The sequence below is a fragment of the Canis aureus genome, chromosome 30, assembly GCF_053574225.1.
Source record: "Canis aureus isolate CA01 chromosome 30, VMU_Caureus_v.1.0, whole genome shotgun sequence".
Classification (NCBI taxonomy): domain Eukaryota; kingdom Metazoa; phylum Chordata; class Mammalia; order Carnivora; family Canidae; genus Canis; species Canis aureus.
The window spans coordinates 31,223,325-31,248,786 of record NC_135640.1 but is presented as its reverse complement, the minus strand read 5'-3'; the positions used below and the strand labels follow the sequence as shown (position 1 = coordinate 31,248,786).

The 25,462-nt window shown below is 49.9% G+C and overlaps 1 protein-coding gene and 1 long non-coding RNA gene across 3 annotated transcripts in view; both read left to right on the top strand.

The window, feature by feature from the left end:
• Positions 1-6,584, top strand: part of LOC144301833 (uncharacterized) — a 93,834-nt gene extending 87,250 nt beyond the window's left edge. The window contains exons 4-5 of the long non-coding RNA XR_013368733.1: positions 2,169-2,569; positions 4,389-6,584. This is a non-coding gene — a long non-coding RNA (uncharacterized LOC144301833). The remainder of the gene's footprint in view (positions 1-2,168; positions 2,570-4,388) is intronic.
• A 2,057-nt stretch (positions 6,585-8,641) lies between these two features.
• Positions 8,642-25,462, top strand: part of TIAM1 (TIAM Rac1 associated GEF 1) — a 378,364-nt gene continuing 361,543 nt past the window's right edge. For both annotated transcript variants that reach the window (XM_077878962.1, XM_077878965.1), the window contains exon 1: positions 8,642-8,769. The gene's annotated coding sequence lies outside the window, so the exon portion shown is untranslated. The remainder of the gene's footprint in view (positions 8,770-25,462) is intronic.

Genomic DNA, 25,462 nt, shown 5'->3' with positions numbered 1-25,462 from the left:
ATGGGAGGGGGCCAGAATCATTTCCAAGGTTGGATTTACCCATAGATAAAGCTTGGGCCTTTATTTACTGAGGAGTAAAGGGTGGGGCAAGTCCAAGCTTCCTCCCATTTTTCTAGCCTGAGCACTGTCTCTCTAGGTGGTAAGGCCAGAAAGTGACCTGGGAGACAAAAGACGTTATTGGGTGGGGACGCTTGGCTGGCTCAGTTGGTAGACATGGGTCTCTTGATCTCGGGGTTGGGAGTTCGAGCCCCACATTGGGTACAGAGATTACCTAAAAATAAACTCTTAATTTTAAAAAAAGGGGTTGTTGGAATTTGTCTGTTGTTTGGGGGAAGGTGGTGGAGCAGGTGCAATGAGATTATGGGCGTGTTAATTTCACGAAGCTTTTTGGGTACCTGCGAAGAGATGTGTGGCGAGCTGGTCAAAACTGGGCCGGACTCTCTGTAGGGGAGCTGGGATCCGTAGGTGTCTCTAACGTCGGCAAAGTGCTGGTCTGGGTTCTTTTTTTTTTTGGGTTCTTTATTGTATGGAGTCATCCCATCCCCATAACACCCCGTGAGATGGACAGTATCACGAGCCTCATTTTACCGAGGAGGGCTGTGATGAACTCAATTGTGCCGCCCTCCCCCAACTCATAGTTTGAAGCTATCAGTCCCCAATACACCTGTATTTTGGAGACAGGGTGTTTAGGAGCTACTTAGGGTTACCTGAGGTCATAAGAGGGGAGCTGGCGGGGCTGGAGGGGAGCGCAATCCACTAGGGCTAATGAGAAAAGAAAGAGACAGCAGAGTTCTCTCTCAGCACGCACACAGAGGAAAGGCCAGGTGAGGTCCCAGCAAGAAGGCAACTGTCTACAAGCCGCCAAGAGAGTTCCCTGGTGGCACCTTGATCTTGAACTTCTCCTCTCCAGAACTGTAAGAAAATTAACTGCTTTAATTTATTCTAAGTTAAAAATAAATGTGTAAGCCACCCAGTGTGTAGCGTCCTGTCATAGCAGCCCGGGATAAAACAAAGGCACTTAAGCACAGAGACATTAATTAAACTTCCTGAAGGTCACACAGCCGGTACGGAACAGAGGCAAGATCTGACTTAGGGCAGTCTTTGCTTTTAACCACTAGCCTCTCTGCTTTAACTCCTCCTCCTTCTTTTTAAAAAGATTTATTTATTTAGAAGATTTTATTTATTTATTCATGAGAGATATCCAGAGAGAGGCAGAGACACAGGCAGAGGAAGAAGCAGGCTTCCTGCGGGGAGCCTGATGCGGGACTCGATCCCAGGACCCCGGGATCATGACCTGAGCCAAAGGCAGATGCTCAACCACTGAGCCACGCAGCGGCCCTGAACTCCTGTTTCTCTAGAAGATGTGCATGCATGCGTGTGTGTGTGTGTGTGTGTGTGTGCACGCGCACGCGCGTGGAGGGGCAGGATCTCGAGATGGAGAGAAAATGGGCTGTCCCCTTCTTCTGGGAGGTTGACGTCTGTGGCTCCACTGCACCAGTGTGCTTCCTGGGATGAGCAGCTTCTTTTAAGTCCAGTGATTGTTTTGCTGAGGCAGCATGGCTGCCTTCCAGCATTTTCCATAGCGTGCTGTCAGACCCCGGGGGGATGGCCCTTGCGTGGAGCAAGAACAAGCGGCTGGCGCGAGGCAGGTGGAGCCGTCTGGCTTGTTGCGGCCGGGCGCCAGCAGCCCTGACCTCCCCTCTCGGCCTCCCCGGGTGTGTAAGCCACGGGACAGTCACAGAGGCACCGCCCGGGGATGTCATCGGCCAGGTCGTCAGAGCCCCGTGCAGGGGCAGGTGGTGGCCGTGCTGGCGGTGAGCACAGCAGAGCGTGCAGACTTGTCAGGTCACTATGTTGCACACCTGGATCGAACATAACACGTGCAACTATAATGCAAAGGGGGGGGTTGTCCATGAGGCTGAGACCTGGTAGAGCATCTGGGAGCCCCACCGCCAGGCCGTAGCTGTGGTTTGCAGGGGAGCTTTTGTTCTTTCCCTTGTCGATGAATTAATAATGGGGCGAGGGTGGGAGCACACAGAAGGAATAGCATCGAACTGGTTTTCTCTGGGAGACCCTCGGATGCATTCCCGGTAATTGTTTTGGATTTCCAGCTCTTTCCCCTTAAAACACATTTTAAGGAATTTCTTTTCTTTTTTTTTCCCCCGTAGTTGTTTGTTTGTCCCTTTGCCTTGAAGTTTCTGAAATATTCCACAGCGCTGTCCTTGCCAATTCTGCAGAAGTGTTGCTGTTGCTCAGAGCCTGTTCACAGCCAAGTGGGAGAGTTTCTCCACAAACTGCCATTTCAGTGAAAACACAGAAAATAAAATGCAACCAAGCACATTACACAGAGGAGGGAATGCTAAGTTCCCCGGCTGTGATGCGGCCTGGCTGTCTGGCCCTGCCTCCTTGACCTTGAGTTTCTTCGCATTGGTTGGACACGAGTCTGCGTGTTGAGGCTTCCTCGGTCTCTTCTCCACCATTGAAGGTTTGTCATGGCTGGGAAAGTGTGCTGGCTCCCTAGGTCCTTTTCTGGAACCTCCTTCACCCTGCTCCCAACATGTGTCCTCAGGTAAGAAACTAAAGAAATTCTTTTAGTAGGAAGGTTATTCTTACCATTTTTTAAAGATTTTATTTATTTGAAAGAAAGTGCGCACAAGCAGGGGGAGAGGCAGAGGGAGACGGACAAGCAGACTCCACGCTCAGAGCAAATCCCCACAATCTGAGCTGAAATAAAAAGTCGGGTGCTCAACCCACGGGGCCACCCAGGTACCCCAAGCAGTTGTTTTTAACATCGTCGTTCATCTCAGGTGTCTTTCATTTTCAAAGAAGGCTGATGAGTTTCCCAAATTTTATGTGAGGATGAATTATGTGAGGATTTTATAAAGATGTAGATTTGGATTCGGTGTGTCGGAGATGGGGCCTGGGACCATACATTTTCTGATACCGGCCGACAGTGCTGGTTTACAGACCACACTTTGAGTCACCAGATGTAGAGAAACACTGAATGGTTGAGTGGTTGTAGGGAATACTATTGGGGTGTACATTAGTCAAGGTTAAAAACAAATCAAAAGGAGATATTTACATATACACACTCACACACACTCACACACAGAAAGGTGTATGGCGAGAAGGTTTATTATAGGAATTAGTTCATGTGATTGCAGAGACTGACAAGTCCCAAGCTCTGTCATCTGCTTGCTGGAGACCCAGGAGAGCTGATGGTGTAAGTTTCCATCTGAAGCCAGCAGGCTCAGCCCCAGGAAGAGCTGAAGTTTCAGTTTGAGTCTGAAGACTGGAAAAGACCAATGTCATAGCTTATCCGGTCAGGAAGAGGAAAGCCTCCTTACAGAAGGGTCAGCCTTCTGGTTCTATTCAGGCCTTCAACTGATTGGATGAGGCCCATCCACGTTAAGAAGAGCAATCTGCTTTGCTCAGTCTGTTGATTCAAATATTAATCTCATGCAGAACAGCCTCATAGACACACTCAGAATAACGTCTGACCAAACGTCTGGGTACTCTGTGGCCTAGTCAAGTTGACTCATGAGATGAAGCACTATGAGAGGGTGTATCCTCTCTTGGGAGTCTTCTTCATGGCTCTTGGGTTGTCCTTGTTTATCTTCTTGGCATTCTTCGGTCAGAGGATCCAGATGCGTCCCCTTGTCAGCCTGATGTCCATGGCTGGACCCGATCTCCACGCTCTCAAGGGCAACTGTCTATATAACACCTGGGCCTGCCTCACGAATTCTGGCATAGAAACACCAGATGACACTTTACACTTATGTTGAACCCCATAAGGACCTTTCACACAGCAAACACCTAGTACAACTCGTACGTGAAGGACAGGCTACATAATGTGAAAATGTCGGGCTCCTTGTTCAAAACTTAGGGTTAAAAAAATTAGGATTTTCAAGACAGCAATAGCAGAGCAGGAAACCAAGTGTGCAGCCCTTCTGAGTGCAGGATCCTGTGGGATTACAGAGATCCTACATCCATTAGGCTTGCCCCTGTTCAAATGGACACCCGGGTCAGGAACAGAGGTGACACAAGTAAGCACGTGGGCCCATCTCTGCGGTGTAGCCTTACTAGGGAAGGCTACTTGTTGTGACTTAACTACATTTGTATTTCGTGAGGCTCTCAGTCAACAGTGGGGAAGAAAATGTTGACTTGGGGCTGGAGGTGAGGTCATGTACTAGAAACGTAATTTCTGCTCGTTCTCTTGTCCTACACCCTTAATTCTGCCTCCGACCGCTCCCTTTTCTCCTCTTTATGCCAACGCTGTGTTTTCTTTAGATGTCAACAGTGCCCTCAGGAGATGGGATGCTAGAACACTCTGCCAGATGGCATTTGTCTGTGTTTTAATCAAAATGCCCCCCCGCTCTTTGCCACAGTGTGAAGCAACAAGATACTGTGTGAAGCGGACAAGAAACAGCACAAAAGCCTGCGGTAGCTTTTGAGGTCAAGAAATGTACCCGAAGGGCGGATGAGCTGAATTCTGCTAACCTCCGGGGTAGCACCGTGATTGGGGGAGAGGCTCCCCAGGTCGGCCCGAGCAGATCCCGAGAGGCAAAGTCCTCATGTGTTGATGTGGGTGGGGCTCAGGGAGGGAGCGCATGATGGAAAGAACCCAAAGGGGTGCTTTCCTTTATATCCACTTCCTCCTAATGGGCAGGGCTAAGCCTTTCTCATATGGTCTTGCTCAGGGTTTTCAACCATGTAATGAAATACCATTATTCCATTTTTTTCTTTCCTTTCTTTCCTTCCTCCCTCTTCTTTTTTTTAAAGTCCTCTCTATGCCCAACGTGGGGCTTGAATTCATGACCCTGAGATACAGACTTGCACACTCTCCCCACTGAGAGTGCAAAATTATTCCATTTTGTTTTATTTATTTTTAAAAAGATTTTATTTATTCATTAGAGACACACAGAGAGAGAGAGAGAGAGAGAGAGAGAGAGAGAAAGAGAGAGAGGCAGAGACACGGCAGAGAGAGAAGCAGGCTCCATGCGGGGAGCCCAATGTGGGACTCGATCCCAGGACTCCAGGATGATGCTCTGGACCGAAGGCAGGCGCTAAACTGCTGAGCCACCCAGGCTGCCCCTCATTATTCCATTTTAGAGATCAGGACACTGACTCCAAGTCTTTCGTAAACGTAGCTAAACCCCAGAGCTAACCTTTATGAGTGCGCGCTGTGGGCCGTGCGTGACCTCATTTGAACCCCCTCAACATCCTTACGGGTTAGGTGGTTACTCCTATTTCATAGAAGGAAAAAGTGAGGCCTGCAAAGGATTGAGTATGCTGCCCGAAGCTTCAGAGCTGGAGAGTGGTGGAGCTTGGATCCACACCGGCCAGTGAACTCCTGAGTGCCCTTAACTGCTTTTCAGATTTCCTTAGAACAGCGGGAGCTGTGCCAAAGGCGATCAGGCGGGCCACTCGGGATTCATCTGAAGTTCACCTTGCAACAGTGGCACCTCCTTCACAACATGGCCACGCTGGCGGTGGCCCTGAGTGAGGCAGAGAGCTCCAACTGCTCACCTCCCGGGAAGCCTTTAGTTACCTCCCGCTGACACAGGGCGCCTCAGCAGCTGCCACCACGCGCGTCTCCAGTGGAAGATGTTTACCAATTGATTTTTCAAGATTTCGTTTACTTATTTTAGAGTGAAAGAGCACAAGCAGGGGGGTTAAGGATAGAGGGAGGGAACCTCAAGCAGACTCCTTGCAGGGCGCAGAGATGGACTAAGGGCCGGATCTCACGACTGAGACCATGACCTGAGGCCAAATCAAGAGTGAGATGCTCAACTGACTGAGCCACCCAGGCACCCTAGGAGATGTTTATTTAAGACACAGTATTTTGGGACGCCTGGGTGGCTCAGCAGTTGAGCGTCTGCCTTTGGCTCAGGGTGTGATCCTGTGGTTCTGGGATCAAGTCCCATATAGGGCTCCCTGCAGGGAGCCTGCTTCTCCCTCTGCCTGGGTCTCTGCCTCTCTCTCTCTCTGTGTCTCTCATGAATAAATAAAATCTTAAAAAAAAAAAGACTCAGTATTTGATGTTACTATATGCCAGGCACTCTTCTAAGCTTATGACTAATATTAACTCATTCATCCTCATGCCAATCCTATATAGTGAGCACTACTGTCATCTCAGTTATAACGATGGGGAAACTGAGACACAGAAGTCTGAAGTAACTTGCCCAAGGTCACAGCTAGATGATGATGGGCTGACTTGAAAGTAGGCAGCCTAGCTCGAGGACATGCACTTCTGAACATACTTTGCAAAAAACACTGTATTCATATTCATATATATATTCCCATTATATATATGAATATACACATATATTCTCCTTCCAATATGATGACTTGTAACTACTTAAGAAATTGCTCTTGGGACACCTGAGTGGCTCAGTGGTTGAACGTCTGCCTTTGGCTCAGGGTGTGACCCAGGGTCCTGGGATCGAGTCCCGCGTTGGACTCCCTGCAGGGAGCCTGCTTTTCCCTCTGCCTGTATTTCTGCCTCTCTGTATGTCTCTCATGAACAAACAAATAAAATCTTAAAAATAAAATTGCTCTTCCTGCTGGGATGAAATCTTCACCAAGGAACGATTCTTCATTGAGAAGCTTCAGCAAGGTATTGGCTGAGACGAAGGCAGTTTTTTGAAAGGGTATCTTTTGGAAAATTCTCAACAAACTTCACTCAGAAAGCTCCCTGCAACACCCATCCTGGCACCTGGTAGACATATCAGTCTTCAATCTCCTAACCATTCTCAAAATTGATGCCTAAGAAGCACTTCTAATCTTCAAAGGTCTTACCTCTAATTATAGCTCCTCTATATTTATTGATTAAATATTTTTGAGTGCCCCAAATATACCGGGCTTTGCTCTAGGCACTAGGAAACAGCAGAGAACGAGACAGATAAGATTCTGGATGGAATGGAGTGCTGTGCTGGGGCAGAAGACATACTTAATTGGCATTTCAGCCCACAGAATTCAGAGGCCAGCGGAGCCCTGGGGGTGGGGGGTGGGGTCTCTAACCTTGACTGGATACAGGAGGTTCCCAGTACCTAAAAGGCTGCTGCACAGTTGGAATTTGGCAAATGTCTACTGCATGCATGTATTGCCTGCAAACTGGGTTCTGAAGAATGGGTAGGAGCTAGTTAAGAGAGGGAAAAGTAGTGTGTGTGTGTGTGTGTGTGTGTGTGTGTGGTATTCTGGACAAAGGCAAGAGCCCAGTGGTGAGGGAGCAAAAAAAGAGATTTTTCAGTTCAGAAGGATGATTCTGCAGAGCAGAGATTTCAGGAGGGCTGGAGTAGAAAGACGTGGGAGGCCCTTGATGTGGTCGAGTGAGAGAAAAACCCGGAGGAGGGCATGGATTTGGGAAGTAGGCGACAACAGAGGGGAGGAGGAGGAGGGAGAAGCCAAGGAGGATTTTTAGTCCCCCCCCCGCCCCCCTTCGGGTTTACCCTCTAGGACACAGGCAATGCCTTCACGGTTCCTTTTGTTTTCAGCCACATGACCACGGGAGCCCAGGCCGGCCCACCTCTCAGGTAGTCAGGGAATGTTCCCCCAGCCTTTGTTCTCCTCAGTGGCGAAGTCCAAGGCTCTTAAAGTGAGGAGGGAGCTGTGGCCCAGCGTGGGGAAAGCCTGGTTACTCTCCACCGTGCCCGTCCCCGTGCCCGTCCCCGTGCCCGTCCCGGCGTCGGCCTCCCCCACGAGCTCCCGCAAGGTAAACGCAAGCCTCGTTTCCGAATTTTACGAGCAGGCACCAGGGGTCCCCGTGAACCGTACTCGGCCCCGTAGGGGGATGCAAGGCCCAAGCCCCGCGCTGTGATCTTAGGTCCATTCGCCGGCAAGGCGGGTCCGCTCGGGGAGTCGGGGCTCCCGGCGTTGGGGGAAGGCCGCCTGCCGCACCTGGCGCCCGGCTGGCGCTAGCCTCCCGCAGCGGCCGCGGGGCCGGGTGGCCTTGGGGTTTCCCTGCCTCCCGCAAAAAAGTTCCCGTCTCCCCCTAGAGCCAGGCGCACGCCTCCCGAGCCAGACCACGTGTCGCAGGTACGTCTTTCTGGGCTCTCCCCCGCCCCCGACCCGTCCCCCTCCCTCCCAGCCCTAGGTGGCAGGAAAATCCTTTACCTCCGACCAATCCCACTGACGCCGAGCCGCGCGCGCGCGCCAACCCGAGCTCCTTCTCCGTACGTCATTGGCCACCTCCACCTATGCGGAGTGACGGGCAGCTCGGCCGACCTATAGCCGGGGGAGGCGGAGGCCGCTCGGCCCTCTCGAAGCCGCTTTGTTAGGGGCTCCCTCGCCGCCCCCCAGCCCGCCGCGCCTCCGCCGCCTTCCCCCGCTCCCCGCCCGGCCGCGCCGCCGGAGCCCCGCCGGGTGGCAGCGCCGGAGCGCGCGGCGCCCGCATCCCCGCAGCCGGGCGGCCGGGGCCGGGATGCCGCGCGGGTACCCAGCGTGCTGCTGTTGTCACTCCGGCCCCAGTCCGAACGCCCCGCTCCCGCATCCGCCGCCTCTGATTGGCCGCCTGGAGGCGGAGCGATTGTCGGGCGGCCCAATCGGAGCTCGGTTTCCCACGGGCGGCCGTGGCCCCGCCCCCCGGGCCGCCGGCGGAGGCGCCCTGACAGCTCCCATTGGCAGACGGCGAGCGGGCCGGAGCGCGGCCGGGCCGAGCAGCGCCGCCGCCGTCGGGCGCGCAGCTCTGCAGCGCCCGCAGCCCCCGGAGCCCCGCGTCCCCGCATTGTCCCCGGGCCCGTCGCGGGAGGTCCGGGACGAGCGTCGCGGGTGAGTACGGCGGGCGGGCGGCGCGGAGCCGCCCCGGGGGCCGCGGCGAGGATGCCCCGAGCCGCCGCGTGCCCGTGGCGGGCACGTCCCGAGCCCCGGCCCCGCACCCTGGGCCTCCCGGCGGGTCCTAGCTCCCCCGGCCGCGCTCTCCCCGTATTGTTCCCGCGCTCACACCCGCGGGAGGTGAGGAGCGGGCGAGCCGAGGCCGGAGGCTGGAGGCTGGAGGCGACGGGGAGCCGCGGGGGGCGGGCGGGCCAGCGGCGCCCAGGTGCCCGGCGCCCGGCGAAAGTGACAGCGCCCGGGCGGCGGCGTTCGGGCTCCGCGGCGGCGGCGGCGGCGGCGGCGGCACTTTGTGTTTGTCGGCTGATTTTATCAACTTCGGGGAGGGCGTGCGCGCGTGTGTGTGTGCGCGCGTGTGCGTGTGCGTGTGCGTGTGCCGCGGCGCCCGACTTGGGCAGCTCCAGGCCCGGCTTTCCGGCGACGCCGCGGGCGCTCACCTTGGCGATCGGGGCGGGAGCCGCGGGGCGCAGAGCCCGGGGGCCGCCGCTCGGGGCCGGGGACCCGCTGCCCGCCCGGGAGGCGGCGTCTCTAGCGGCCTCGGCGCGCGCGCAGACAATGACTGGCCCGGGCGCGGGGTCCGCGGGGTCCGCGGGGTCCCCGGGGCCCGACCCCGACCCCGGCCGCGCCGCGCTGTCCCGCGGGCTCCGCCGCCGCGATGCTGCCCGCCGCGCGGTTCGCCGCCCCGGCCGGGGGGACCCGCTTTTGTTTACGGACCTCGCCCCTGGGCGACAGCCGCGCGCTGCGCTCCCCCGGCCCAGGCCGCCGCCGCCGCCGCCGCCGCCCCCTCCGCGCCGGGAGAAGTCGGTGCGCGCTGTCAGGTGACGCCCGGAGACACGCTGCGGGGAAGCCGGCCTGCCCGCGCCCGCGCCCGCGCCCCCGCCCCCGCCCTGCACCGCGGCGCCCCGGCCCGCGGGGGGCTCTGTCTGTCCGACCGCCGGCCGTCGGGGCTCGCACCGCCGCAAGCCCCCCCGTCCCGCTAGCATCCCGAGGCCTTGCGCCATCAGCCCCGCGGGATTCCGAGCCTGCCTTCCCCTGCGTGCTGGCGAGTCTTGAAGGACGCGCGCGAGCCCTGGGGGACGCCGGCCAGCCCAGCCCGCCTGACGGGAGGGACCCACGCGGCCGCGGGGCATCCGCGGGGCATCCGTGGGGCATCCGTGGGGCATCCGCGGGGCATCCGTGGGCCCGGCGCCGCGGTCGGCTTCCCCGCGCGTGCCGACCCGGTGCACCTTGGAGCTGGCGCTGAGGTCAGAGTCTCGGGTTCCCCGACCTGCCCAGAGCCCCTCGCGGGCTGGGTGAGCCAGGCCGGGCTGCTTAATCTGCATCTCCCCGAGTCTGTAAAGTGGGGATGATGTGTATTCCCGTCTCGGTGTGTGTGTGTGGGGGGACGGGGGGCAGGGGTTCAAAAGACAGTGAAAAATAATCAGTTTAGCGCAGTGATTGCCACAAACGAAACGCTGCAATGATGTTCCCCAGTTAGAGGGGATCTAATGATCTAATGATGTTCCCTAATGAGAGGGGATCTATCCAGGGGATAGACCCGTGTCTCTTCTCCACTTCCCTGGCTTCTGTTTCATTTTAGAAAGCTTGAAGGACTGTTTTCAGCCTCAAAGCCGGGTTTATTTTACTTGGCCTTAGGTTTGATTATAGTTATCTAATCGCTTTCGGCTCCTTTTTTTATGTGTTTGAATTTCCATTAGGTTTTCGTTGTTTTCTTCTTCCCTCTTCGTTGAGGCTGTGCTGAGGCCCAGGCCTGGGTTGGGAGGACACCTGGGCCAGGTGGGAAGCGGTTGCCAGTGAACCAATGGGCACTGTGCAAAGTGATTAGCACCCGGATGGAGGGAGGTTTGAACAAAGAGATACCTGGAGGCCGGGAGACAACACTTCCTGGTAGAACTGAAATTCGAGCCATGTCTTGTGGCAGAAGTTTAGTTAATCCTTGGTTTCTAGAATACGCTCTTTTGTACCCCCGCCCTAAAGAGCCCCACCAGGGAGGTTGTCTTTGCGTGGCAAACACCAAAGTTGCTAAGTAATGATCTTTGAGTACAGGAGAAAGAAACCCAAGGTGGAGGCTTGACTGTCCAGGGAAGGTAGAAGGAGAGACTTGATTTCACTGGGTCTTTAAAATGCCCTTATCTGTGTTTTGACTGGTTTTTCCTCTGCTCCACCAGCCCCGCGTTGCTAGTTTTTCTAGGCAAAGAGAGAAGCCAGTTCCATACAGGGAAAACAAAAACAAAAACGAGAAAAAAAGCCCCTCTACAGCCCCAAATCAGATAGTTTAAAAGAGGCAACCTCAGGTTTGGCTGCAAAGAAAGATCTTATTGGAAAAGATGTTTCCAGGTTCAACACCCTTTTGCTGGTTGGGGCACATGGTTGAGTTAGGTGCAGTAACACGGCTTCAGGGGTCTCGACCGGCCCAGTAAAGCACGCAAGCCCAAAGTAGGTGAGGGGCTTGCAGTCTGTCCTGGGGGCGCAGAGGCCCCCAGGGAATGCTCCCTATACCATGCTGCTCCCCGCGCCTGCCTCAGGCACCCCCAGGAGGCTGGCTCCCACAGACAGAAGAGCCAGGAGCGTTCTTGCTAGATAGATATCAATTAATATACGAGATAACCCATTTAATGTTCTGCTAACGATGATTCCGAGCCTTCTTGCACTTGTTCTGGGAATTCTCTGGCCCTTAGGGATGTGGAAAGGCAGCTGTGCCCCCTGCTGCCGTCGGGGGATCAAATCAATTGGGGGCCTACACTTAAAAGGGAGCACGTGGCTCGGAAATCTCATTAGCTGACAATTTCACTCCTCTCTAACGCTCGTCCAAAGAGCTTTGACAAAGACTTCCTCCCCCCCCCCCCCCCCCGCAAGTTCTCCCTCCCAGCTTCCCTCTCCTCTCCTGCCCCCCTGCCTGGAAGGAAAGGCAGCCCTGGACCAACCTTCTGCGGGTCAAAATTCCTGCCATCCAGGTGGCCTGCTGAAGCCCAGGCTTTCCGGGGGGTGGGGGGGGTGGGGTGGGGGGTGGGGGGTGGGGCCTGGTCAGAAATCCCATCCCCAGAGCTTTGCTGAGGGCCTACTGGGTGTGCTGGTTCACAACTGGTTGTTTCCTTTCCACGAGGAGCTTGCGGTCTGCAGGAGAAACGGTTTGTGCGACTGCACTTTAGTGGATGGGGAAGGTCAAGCCTGTGCTTCCCTTACCAGGAAGGCAGGTGAGAATATAGGAATCACATTGAGACCTCCACTGGGAAATATCAGAAAGGGAGACAGACGGTGAGAGACCCTAACTCTGGGAGACGAACAAGGGGTGGTGGAAAGGGAGGTGGGCAGGGGGTGGGGGTGACTGGGTGACGGGCACTGAGGGGGGGCACTTGATGGGATGAGCACTGGGTGTTATGCTATATGTTGGCAAATTGAACTCCAATTAAAATCTGTAAAAAAAAAATAAAAAATTGAAGTAAAAAAAGAACCCTCGACTGGAAGTCGGATATGGCAGGGTATTCTGCTGTTGGAGAGTGCAGGAGGGGCAAAGGCGGGAAGGCAGAAAGAGAGGCGGTTCCTATGGGCAATGTCCAGATTCCTGACCACCATGCAGGCTCGTGATAGAGAAAGATCCTTTTTTTTTTTTTTTTTTTTTTTTTTTTACGATTTTGTTTATTTATTCATGAGAGACACACAGAGAGAGGCAGAGGGAGAAGCAGGCTCCCTCTGGGGAGGCGGATGTGGGACTTGATCCCAGGGATCACTACCTGAGCTGAAGGCAGATGCTCAACCACTGAGCCACCCAGGCGCCCCAAGAAAGATCCTTATTTTCGCTGTCTCCAGCCATTGGACTCCTGTATCTAAAACACTGCTCTGCGGGGGTTGTGTGTATGCACAGTTGTGTATATCCGACAGTCCTGCCTGTACATATACATATTTTCCTTTCTAAATTAAGCAGATGGGTAGAGTATGTTTCTGAGTGTGTCTGTCTTGTATTTTTCTCAATATAGGACCAGAAAGAACTGGCCCCAGCAATGTTTTTCAGCTTTTTACAATTCTAGACTTCAGGTCATTTCATCTCTAAAAATTATTTTTTTTAAAGATTTATTTATTCACGATAGACACACACACACACACACAGAGAATGAGAGAGAGAGAGAGAGATTGGCAGAGGGAGAAGCAGGCTCCATGCAGGGAGCCCGATGTAGGGCTCGATCCGGGGACTCCAGGATCACACCTTGGGCCAAAGGCAGGCGCTAAACCGCTGAGCCACCCAGGGATCCCCTAAAAATTCAGTTTTTTATATAGGTAATCACTCCTGTGTTGAAAAAGAAAAGTTCTCATCATTGTAGGCCAAGTCACTTATTTAACAAAAAAAATTTTTTTTAAAGATGAAAGAAAGAAGGCCCTGAAAGATAAAGCAGTAGTTGGCCAGGGACAGAGTGTTTGAAAATAAAACAATGCCCCAGTGTAAAAGGTACGGGGTATTAGTAGTTCGGTGGGTTTTCCCCCTCCATCCCCTTTCCCACCTCCTGTACCTTCCTCCCCACCCCTCCAGCATAAGACTTGCACTGTTCCTGGGGTCTCCAGGGACCTCATTAAGAAATTCATAAAGGTCTAGACTGTGGTTACAGAAAGATTCCTCCTGTGCGTGGGTGAGATTCTTCTAGAAGACCTCGGAGCTCTTTTGCTCTGTGAAGAGGTTCCTCCCCAGTGGGCTGAGGCTGAGCTCAGAGGCTCGCATTCCCCTGCAAGTGGGGTCTCATTCATTCAAATGGTGGCAAGACTTGGGGTGGGGGGAGTGCACAATCCTGCTGTGATAGAGGAGCTGGTCAATTGTGTGCCTTCAAAGGGTGTTACCCAGAGGGATGATGCAGGGAGGAGCTCCGTGGGAGGAAGTTTCTTCCAGGCGAGGGCGCGCACCCTCAGTTACAGAATGGGCCAAGGCCCTTTGAGTTTTGGTGCTGCCACAGAGTTTCTTTCCATACAGGGAGGCTTGGGTGCAGTCGGGGAGACGGGGGTCCCAGCATTTTGCCACCCTCGAGCAAAACCAAAGTATGACATGAGGGGCATTGCATGTTCTTCTGGCCAGGGCCACTTTGAATTTATGAAGGAGGAGGGTTTTTAACAAAAGCCACCTATGTTATTTAGCACCAGGACCTGCCCCCACAGAATGTGATTTTATTAAAGACCTGCTGATTAGTGTACAGACGTGCGAGGAATTTAGAGGGTTGGAAGACGGTGGACCCGGGTGCCCTCCTTCCCCGCTTTGGCTTGGGATAGGCCAGGTCGGGGAGGGGATGAGACATTAGGCTATGGAGGTAAACTGAAGTTGCTTTTCCTTAAAAAACCCCAAACACTGTTCTCCATGGCGTCCATGGCAGAGACAGGCTGTCCCACGGAAGGAACCTGTCTTTGGGGTGGCTGTCTCCAGGCCAGAGCTCTCCTGTCTGCCCACCCACCCTCCCTCCTCCTTGGCTGGGAGCTGCTAACCTTGTAAATAGAGATCAATTCTGGTTCCTGTTCCTGGATTCCTCTGTCCTCTGCAGAGGCGATAATGGCCCTGGAAGGCCACCAGGTCAGCCCTGGGAGAGGGGGGAGGTTAGGGTCTGAGAATGGGGCTGGGAATTCATTCCTTCTATGGGATTGTTGGCACCAGGGAAATGGAGGCCTTGGGGTTTCCACCCTTTGCTCTTCAGGAGAGGGGCTGGCATGGGCCTGATGGCCACAGGCTGAGTCCCAGGCGTCTGGCTTGCCTCCCCTTTCTCCTAGCCACGTTGGAGGCCTCCCCGGGTCTAGAGGATCCCAGCCCCAAGCCTGACCCGCTCAGGGTGCCTTCAGATCCTGGAGACAAGATCTCTTTGACCCACCTGGGCTGGGTGGAGCGCGTTGGCTGAATTGCGGGCGAGTGGAGATGTCCAGCGGGAAGGTCTGGGAGCCCCTGGAACTCATTAGCTAGTTTCCACTCGCTTTTTGGGCAGTGTTTTAGAGGCCCAGAACTGTGGGTTTATTTTGCCGTTAACTTCTTATGTGGATTTGGGGTTTTTTTGGGACTTAAAAGGAGCCTGACCCAACTGAGCTAATGTGTTCATTTTTTCCTTTTTTTTTTTTTTTTTTTTGTGGCAAAGTGTGCATCTTCATCTCCTCCCATTTCGCAAGGTTGTCCTTGGAAAGTGAGGGCATTTAGCCGGCCGTAGGCCTCCCCCCCACCCCCCTTCTGATACCTGCAAGGGGGCCCCTTGCCATGCCAGTGAGGCCTGAGCTCTCCAGGTACCCAGGACACTCCTGCCCTGCCTCTTGCCTGGTGTCATGATTGGATTTACCATCTGACACCCCCAGAAGCACCCTACTCCCGCTGTCCAGAATCAAGTCCCGGGTGTCCGGGGATCCCTGGGTAGCTCAGTGATTTAGTGCCTGCCTTTGGCCCAGGGTGCGATCCTGGAGTCCCCTGATCAAGTCCCACATCAGGTTCCCTGCATGGAGCCCGCTTCTTCCTCTGCCTGTGTCTCTGCCCCCCTCTCTCTCTCTCTCTCTCTATCATGAATAAATAAATAAAATCTTAAAAAGAAAAAATTCCTGGGTGTCCGAGTTGTGACTCTGACGATGTTTTAAATAGCCATGGGTAGTACTTTCCTGGTGGCAAATTCTGCTGCGTTCTGGTGGTAAGCAGTGTGTCTGCCTTCACCCTTTGGTTTACATATTTATCTACTTATTTATTTATTTAGATTTTTTTATTCATTTGAGAGAGGGAGCTGAGCAGGGAACCTGATGTGTGAAGCTCGATCCCAGATCCCCAAGATCATGACCTGAGCCCAAGGCAGCCACTCAACCGACTGAGCCACCCAGGCACCCCACACCCTTTAATTTTTAATCTGTTGTTTAAACAGGGGTCCAGTGTGTGTGTGTGTGTGTGTGTGTGTGTGTGTGTGTGTGTATGTGGAGGATGTCATATGCACTTTCTTTCATCTAAAATGTCCTTTGGATCCCACAGCTAGTAGGTCTTTTGACTCTTCTTGCCATGGTGAGGCTCTGACCCAATGATGGTTCTTCCCCTCTGCTGTTCAGAGGGAAGGGCCTTGTACATGTTTTTTGTTCTCTTAAGGGTCTAACATACGTGCCTGAGTTTGCCTTAATCGGGATGCAGTCTCTGACTATGAAACTTGAGTCGATTTTGCTCAGTAGATTTTTTTTTAAATTAATTTTTTTGCTCAGATAGATTTAGATCGCAGTTTTACTCAGGGATGATGATCCAGTGTATTATTTTTCCCTGCCATCAAGTGTATTCTCCTATCATCCATATTCTTGCACTCCGGTAATGCCAAGTTTGATTTCTTTCTAAAAACGTGTAAATAATTGCATATAGCATTAAGAAACTCCTGGAACAGGCAAGCTTACAGGAAGAGTGTTTTGTTCCCATCCCTCTCTGTTCTCGCCCACTCCTGTACTCTCCAGAAATGATCACTTTTGTTCATTTTTGGATTTTTTTGCTCTTCTGGTGGTTGTCTTTGTATCTCTAAGTAATGTGCTTATAGCACTTTTATTTATTTATCTGCTTCCTGTTATGATGCAGGACCATTTAGCTGGCTTACCGCTTCTTACGCCCCTTCATTCTCCAGATTTTTAATGGTTATATTTATAGTTCTTTTTAAAAAAAGATTATTTATTCATGAGAGACACAGAGAGAGGCAGAGACACAGGCAGAGGGAGAAACAGGCTCCCTGCGGGGAGCCCAATGCAGGACTCGATCCCAGGATCCCAGGATCATGCCCTGAGCCACCCTATTTATAGTTCTTATATTGATTATTCTTAAGTCTTTGTTACTTATATAGACCTCTAATTTAGCTTTGTCAACTGAAGCCTGACTTTAACCTCCCCTTTGTAAAGTGAGCATATTGGCATCCTGACCAGTCTTTTCTCTCAACTTCCCACCTTCTCCCTTACACCCCCTATTTCCGGTCACCTTGGGATTGTTAAGAGTGTGTACTATAAGTGTGATTGAGTCTTCTATGGCCTTGTCTATAGGTTGCTTTTTTTTTGTTTTTAAGATTTCATTTTTAATCTCTACACCTGACATGGGGCTCAAACTTAACAGTGCTCAGGTCAGGAATCATGTGCTCTACCATCTGAGCCAGCCAGGCGCCCCTGGTTTGCTTTTGTTGTTATAACAGCTTTATTTATTTATTTTTCAAAGATTTTATTTATTTATTCATGAGAGACACTCAGAATGAGAGAGAGAGAGAGGCAAAGACACAGGCAGAGGGAGAAGCAGGCTCCATGCAGGGTGCCTGACCTGGGACTTGATCCCAGGACTCCAGGGCTGAAGGCGGCGCTGAACTGCTGAGCCACCCGGGCTGCCCTATAACAGCTTTATTATTATATAATTTACATATCACACAAATTAGTTCCTTAAAGTGTGCATTCAGTGGTTTTTGGTATCTTCACAGAGTTGTGCAGCCACCCCCATAATCAATTCTAGAACATTTTTTAAAAAAGATTTTATTTATTTGAGAGAGAGAGCACAAGTGGGATGAGGGGCAGAGGGAGAAGTAGACTCCCCGCTGAGCAAGGAGCCCTACCCGGGGCTCAATCCAGGGACTCCGGGATCATGACCTGAGCTGAAGGCAGATGCTTAACCGACTAAGCCACCCAGCACCCCTAGAACATTTTCATCACCCCCAAAAGAAGCCATATACCCATTATTATTCACTTCCCTCCCCATGCCAACCCCTCGCCTCTGGTAGCCGTGAATTAATTAATTAATTAATTAATTAATTTTTTGTAGCCATGAATTTATCGTTCTCTGGATTTGCCTGTTCTGGATGTTACATATAAATGGAATTATATACTATCTGGCCTTTTGTATCTGTGTTCTTTCGCATAGCATCATGTTTTCAAGGGTCATCCATGTTGCCCCTTGTGTCAGAATTCTTTTTATTGCTCAGTAATGTTTCACTTTTTGGATATGCCACATTTTGTTTATTCATTTATCAGTTGTTGGACATTTGGGTTGGTTCCACCTTTTGGCTCTTTGTGAATAGTTACTGCTATGAACATCAGTGTACAAATCTTTGTTTGAATACTTAAGAATTTTTTTTTTTTTTTTTGGTAAACACCTAGGAGTGGAATTACTAGGTCATAATAGTAATTCTATGTTTAATTTTCTGAGGAACTGCCAGATTGTTTTTGATGTGGCTGCACCATTTAACATTTCCACGAGCAATGTATGGAGATGCCAGTTTCCCCATGTCCTGGCCAGCATTTGTTCTCTCTTGTCTTTTTGATGACTGTCATTCCAACAGGTGTGAGGTGACATCTCACTGCGGTTTTGATTTGAGTTTCCCTGATGATGAGTGATGTTGAGCCTCTTTTTCACGTGCCTTTTGGCCATTCGTGTATCTTCTTTGGAGAAATATCTATTCAGAACCTTTGCCCATTTTTTAAATTGGGTTATTTGGGTTTTTGAGTTGTCGAGTTGTAGGAGGTCTTGATGTGTTTTGGATTTTCACCTCTTATTGGATAGATGTTTCGCAAATACCTTTTCCTCCTTTGTAGGTTGCCTTTTCACTTTGTTGGTGGTTTCTTTTGGTATGCAGAAGCTTTTAAGTTTGACGTAAACCCACTTTAGTTTTGATTTTGTTGCTTGTGTTTTTAGAAATGATTTCCAGAAAATCATTACCAACACCCACATCAAGGAGCTTTTCTTCGTATGTTTTCTTCTAGGAGTTTCATAGTTTCACTCTTAATGCATTTCAAGTTAATTTTTGAGAGTAGTGTAAGATGGGGGTCAAGTTTCCTTCTTTTACATGTGAATATCCAATTTTCCCAGCACCATTTATTGAAGAGACTGTCTTTTCTTTACTGAATATTCTTGGCTCCCTTTATTTCACATTTAAAAAAAGAACAATAGTCTGTTTACTTCAAAAACTGGGTGTGTATGATTCAGTTATTTTATTTATTTACCAAAGCTACATGAAGGAAATATTTGCAAAGTAATTTGAAAGTGAGCAGTCTTTGGGTATCAGCTTTTGGGCATTACATTTCTGCTGGGTGACATTTTTTGTTGTGTTATGTTAGGACAGAGGTTCTTAACTGAGGGCAGTTCTCCCCAGGGGGCCTTTGGCAGTGTCTGGAGATTTTTTTGGCTGTCACATTTTGGAGGTTATATTGATATCTATCTAGATATAAGGAGATACCAGGCATCTAGAGGCTAGGGCATTGCTGACATCCTGTGATGCATAAGACAGACCCCAGGACAAAGAATTACCTGGTCCACAGTAGTGCTGAGATTGAGAAACCCTGAATTCAAAAGACACAAATATTAATAGCATGCATTTAAATTTTTTCACTTGGGAGAGGAGCTTATGTTTGCTGGATATTTGGAAATGAGTGGTCAGATTAGTACTAATCTGGGGCATCAGATTATTTTGCTTATTATTTTAGCTGGCATAACTTAATACGGTATCTTTTTTTATGATAGAAAGTGTTATTGTGTGTGTGTGTGTGTGTTTTGTTGTTGTTGTTTGCTTAGAGAGGGGGAGGCAAGGGGCAGAGGGAGAGGGAGCGAGAATGTTAAGCAGGTTCCACGTCCAGTGCTCAATCTCATAACCCTGACTCATGACCGGAGCCCAAATCAGGAGTTGGACGCTTGGCTGACTGAGCCACCCAGGCGCTCTGAGGGTAGAAAATTTTAAAAATTTGGATAATAATTTCAGAGGTTTCGGGCCTCTTAGTGCTTGAGCAAGTTCACCCACTTAATGACTTCAGAATGTTGCTAATAACAGCGTCAGGAACGGCACATCCTTAGCCCTCAACTCTGCTGTGGTTAATGTTATGGGAGGAAAAGTATTTGCAGTCTGATCATTATAGCGTTACTCCTTTTAGGCAGTTCACGGAGTATTAAAAACATTTTCAGAAAAAAAGGACGGTGCAGGATCCACTGTGACATTTTAGGAAAATTTTTTGAATGTTAGAATAATTATCTCATCTTGAAATCTCTGATTAGAAATGATCATTTTAATCTATAAATATCAATTGAACTTTAATATCTCATTGTAATTAGAAAAATTAAAACCTCATAGCTGGTTTTTACTTAACTAATAATTTAACAGTCTATTGTTTTTGAATAGATATTTGTTTAAATTTTATTTTGTTTTAAAAAGATTTTATTTACTTATTCATGGGAGAGGCAGAGAGAGGCAGAGACACAGGCAGAGGGAGAAGCAGGCTCCATGCATTAAGCCTGATGCCCCATCCCAGGACCCCAGGATCATGCCCTGAGCCTATAAAGCAGACACTCCACCACTGAGCCACCCAGGCGTCCCAAGTTTTTAAAAACTGATCCTGTGAGTTTTTTCCCCCCCTTTTCTCTTCCCCTGCTGGCAGTTAATGCTTTAATGTGGGGATTGAATCTGCCTGCAACCTTGGACCTGGGAATCCTCACCCATAGTAGCAGACCATTCAAATTGCCTTAAAAAAAAAGATTTGTGGGAGCTGTTTGTTGTGGGGTTCAACTTACTTTGAGTAAGAACACCCAAATGTCCTTCTCTCTCTTTGAGGAAATGGGGTTAAAACCAGATGGACATATTTATAAATGTTGCAGGTTAGCATTAGGAACTTGGGAATCTTCTTGCCAAAGACATTAGAGATCTCAGTTAAAGGCCCATTCTTTACACCAGGACTAGTTAACAGCTTATTAGAGTGAGAAGGGCTAAAATTATCCCTCATGGACAGGCTCTGAATTTTAATTGTGGTAATCCATGTCTCCTCAGCCTGTGATACAGCCAGTTCTGAATCCCATCCAAGTCAGAAAAAGGGAATTTATGGGCCTCCTAGCAACCAGCATCTAGCAATGTAGAGCGCCCGGACTTTATTAGGGGCACGTGGAGCCCACTCCCCCAACATTCGGGGGCCCAGCCCACAGCAACGACAGCCGAGAGCCACAGGGGTTTCGGGGAGACTGGTTCTAGGAGCATAAGATATGGTCTTGGTTGCTATGTTATGGTTGCTAGAAAACCATACATGATTTGGGGGAAAATGGAAATCTCTGAAGGAACTATTAAGGTACAATTTTTCCATTTGGGAAAGTTACTTTCTGGAATTCAGAAATGGAGAGCTTAATTAGGACATGAGTCAGGTTAGATAGTTTCATACCCTGAGTATTGCAACAGCCTCTGTGACTCAGATTTTTGAATTTCTTCCTTCCATTTGAATAAAATCTGTGACATCTAGCAGCGTTGAAGTGGTTAATGGCTTTTGATTACCTGGGTTCATCCTTTTCCATTTTCCCCAGACAGTCTGTGGGGTTTTTCCCCTTCCCATTTGGTGGTTCTTCCCAAATATATCATTAGTGCTTTTTCCCTTTAATTACAAAGTATTTTTCTTAATTACATTAGGTACCGATACTGCAAACTGTGTAGCCAAAATACCAACAATAAATATCTTTCAGTTTTGAGATGAAGGGGAATTCCTACTTTCTTATGAAAGGTTTTGCAGTGAGTAGGGGTTCCTTTGATAATCAGAAAAATTGCATTAATTAAATCCACATTCAGCTTTGGGTTGGTGGTGGCCAGTGGGAACTTAATCTCCCAAGTCATATTTTCTTGTTCGGTAATCCACTTACACATGGGGATTAATAGCAAAGTGCTCCTCTCAACAATGAGGACAATGGGAAGAATAAAGAATATGTGGATTCTGGCTGGAATGAGCAAAGATGAGAAAGCCTGTAGGGCAGCCAAGAAGCCCAGTGATTAAATATCAATGGAAGGATTAGCTTCATTGTTGATAGGGCCTTTCAGGCTAGGATTGAACCCAGACCCTCAGTCATTAGAAAGTTGTTGACTTTGTAGTGTTGACTGCATCCCAGTCTTTAGAATGCTTCCCCAGAGAGTGGTCTTATATCCACAGTTCCAAACATGGTTGTGCCTCTTGACCTCGTTTTTTTTCCCCCTGGGATTGCCTCCTTGTTCATGAACTATCCCATCTTCTCCGAAGGTCCTAAAGCAGGGATGATTTTTCAGGTCAAGTGTAATTCATGTCTGTGTTTGTATTTTAGGGCTGCTGCAAAAGGAACTTCCAACTGGGTGTCTTAAGACAAATGTATTCTTTCATAGTCTCTTTGCTAGAAGTCCAAAACCCAGGTGTTGGCAGGGCCAGCCTCCCTCCTAAGGCTCTTAGGGAAGGGTCTTTCCTTGCTTCTTTGGGCCTTTACTGGCCCCAGGTGTTTCTGGGCTTGTGACAGTATCACTCCCAATCTCAGCCCTCTCCTTCACACAGCAGTCCTCTCCTTGGCTGTGTGTCTGTCTCTAGATCTCCTCTCTCTTATAAAGAAACCAGCCATAGGATGTAGGGCCCATCCTAATCCTATAAGACCTCATCTTAACTTGACTATATCTGCAAAGTCCTAGTTTCCAAATAGGGTCATACACATAGGTGCTAGAGGTTTAGGACTTAAAAATGTCTTTTGTGTGTGTGGCGGGGGGGGGGGGGGGGGTTGGGGAGGCACAGTTTAACCCACCAGAGTGTCCAATACTCCATTAGATTAGACTGCCTGCCTAAAGTGCTGAAGTACATACAATATGGATGTGTACTTACTGCTGAGAGATTAGATTTTCCTAAAGCTGATATGTCACCATGAGCCTATCACTGTTTGTTTGTTGCTTGTTTATTTAACAAAGTAGGCTCTATGCCCAACGTGGGGTTTGAATTCATGGTCCCAAAATCAAGAATCACAGGTTATATGGACAGAGCCAGCCAGGGGGCCCCTATGTCACCATGTGTTTAAACTTTCGAAGGTTCTTTGGTTCCCAGTCCTGCTTTCCCCATTTCATCTCTCGGGAGTCTTTTCTCAAAGACTATGAGCCAGTGAAACAAAAGTCCATTTTCCCCTGGGTTATATCCTATCCTAACCCATCCTATCATCTCCCTCCCTCCCTCCCTTCCTTCCTATTTGTTGCTTACCTGGCCTCCAGATCTGGACTGTTCCCATTTTTGCTCGTCAGATTTGCCTCTTCTTCCAGGTCTGGTGCAAACCAGCTGTCTTCGAGAAGTTTCCTTGGTGTTCCTAATGGTTCTGTTAGATGTGTTCTCACCATCTGCCTTGTGTCTCCTTGAACTCTTCTCTTGGACCTCAAACTCTTTGAAGGTAGGGTCTCAGCCGGATTTACTGTGGCTTTGCTCACAGCACCGCCATGGAGGAACTTGATAGATGGTTGGATAAACTTGTCCCCAGTTTACAACATCAGCAATCAGTATATATATGCCCAGTGAGTGCACGGGTCATTGCCAAGACGCAGGCCGTGGAGGGTGGCAGCTAAGAGATGAGCCCAAAGCGAAAAAGGCCTGTACTCAGGAGAGACTAGTGACAGACAGTGGAGTTCTGTAAGGACCCACTGGCAAGAGGAAGGTGTCTCTTAGCTGCTGGTGAGCGGTCTTTGGCCAGGATGAATCTGATGCTATAGTAGGAACCAAAATTAGACAGCATGCATTCTGGGGGAAAGATGGGTGGGTTGGTGTCTTAGTTCAAGCTGATCTAACAAAATATCGTGGACTGGGTGGATTACACAACAGACATCATTTTCTCTTGGTCTAGAGGCCGGAAGTCCTGAGATCAGGGTGCCGTCATGGTTGGATTCTGGGTGAGGGCTCTTCTCTTGGTTATGTCTTCATCTTCCTTATACTTACGGCCTTTCCTTGGTGCGTGCACGCTCAGAGAGAGAGAGATCCCACATTTCATTTTCTTTTTATCAGTTCCATCGAGGGGCCTCTTCTGTCACGACCTCATCAAAACCTAATTATCTCCCAAAGACCCAGCCTCCAAATACCCTCCCCCTGGTGATTAGGTCCTTACCGCATGAATTTTTGGAGGACACAGACGTTCAGTCTATAGCAGCAAGCAAGTGAGCAAGCAAGCAAGCAAGCAGGTCAGCATTTTGTAATTGGGAGGGGAAGAGAAACCTGCAAACCAAAAATCTGAGAGCACTGTGTCTGACGTGCCTTTGATTCCAAGGTGAGCCTGTGGGGACCTGGGCTGGGTTAGGGCTTCCCGGGGCTTGGGGCTGGGCAGCCCAGGACCTCGCCTGCAGATGGACGGGGAGGAATTTGTGCCTGGATACCGAAAGTATGTGTAGTAAATCATGGAAGAGTCTGAAAGTGGTAGTAAGCGGTGGGGGCAGGGAAAACAGGGCAGAGGCGTGCGGTCTTAGGAGAATGCACCTTGGCTGCAGGGTAGGATTGCTCAAGGATGCGAGCAGAGAGGGAGGCCGAGTGGAAAGGCGATCTTCACGGAGGGGGTGCCTAGGAGCGTGGTTCGCGGCTGGTGGTGGGTGTAGGGTCAGGGGCATAGAGGGGGACAGGTGGTTCCAGGGAAGGGGAACTGGTTCCAGGGGAGGTGAACGCGTTGCTGATTGAGACCTGATAAGGCTCCAGGCCTCTGCTGTGGCATTCTGGGCAGGGGCTGCGGGTAGACCTGCGCAAACGTGGGACTTCTAAAAAGACCTCAGGTTGCAAACGACTCAGATTATTCTTTTTTTGTTTTTAAATATTTTATTTATTTATTCATGAGAGACACACAGAGAGAGGCAGAGACACAGGCAGAGGGAGAAGCAGGCTCCATGCAGAGGGAGCCTGACGTGGGACTCGATCCCGGGTCTCCAGGATCACGCCCTGAGCCAAAAGCAGACGCTCAACTGCTGAGCCACCCAGGTGTCCCAGATTATTCTTTTTTTTTCTCGATTATTCTTTAAATGTATTTGTATTGGGGTGCCCGGGAGGCTTTGTCGGTTAAGCGTCCGACTCTTGGTTTCAGCTCAGGTGGTGATTTCAGGATCGTGAGATCGAGCCCGGCTCCGGGTTCTGTCCGGCTCCGGGTTCTGCGCTTGGGTGTGGAGCCTACTTGGGATTCTCTCTCTCCCTCGCCCTCTGCCCCTCCCCGCCATCAAAAAAATAAAATGTATTTTTATTTACTGCATGATGATTATGGGAACAATCAAATGCATTCAAAAGGAGACCTTCTCCCACATTCCTAGTATGGGAACATGCCGGTTGCTTTTGGTTTTCTCTGTTCCTTCTAATCCGTAATTATCAGGTTTTTTTTTTTTTTTTTAACGTATTTGTAACTCTTGCACAGATATATTTTGTTTCTTTTCACATCACACTGCATCATCAACATGTGTGGTTTGGCTGCATCTTCCCCAGCTTGTCATTTATGATGATCACACATTCCAGTGAGCTGATCATTTACTTAACCATTTTCCTCTAATTGAATATTTGTGTTGTGGTTTTTTTTTTAATCACTAAGAAAAAATTTTAAAGTTCCTTATACGTATATTGCTTTTTTTCCCCTTTTCTTTTCTTTTCTTTTCTTTTCTTTTCTTTTCTTTTCTTTTCTTTTCTTTTCTTATTTTTTAAAAGATTTTATTTGTTTGAGAGAAAGTGAGAGAAAGCAAGAGAGAGAGAGCACAAGCTGGGGGGGGGGCAGGGCAGCACTAGAGGGAAAGGGAGAAGCAGACTCCCCACTGAGCAGGGAGCCTGACTCGAGGCTAGATCCCAGGACCCTGGGATCATGACCTGAGCCGAAGGCAGACGCTTAACCAACTGAGCCACCAGGGCACCCTGTTTTTCTTTTTTAAAACTTTTTCTCTGGTTAAATTCCCACTATGTGGTATTTGTATTG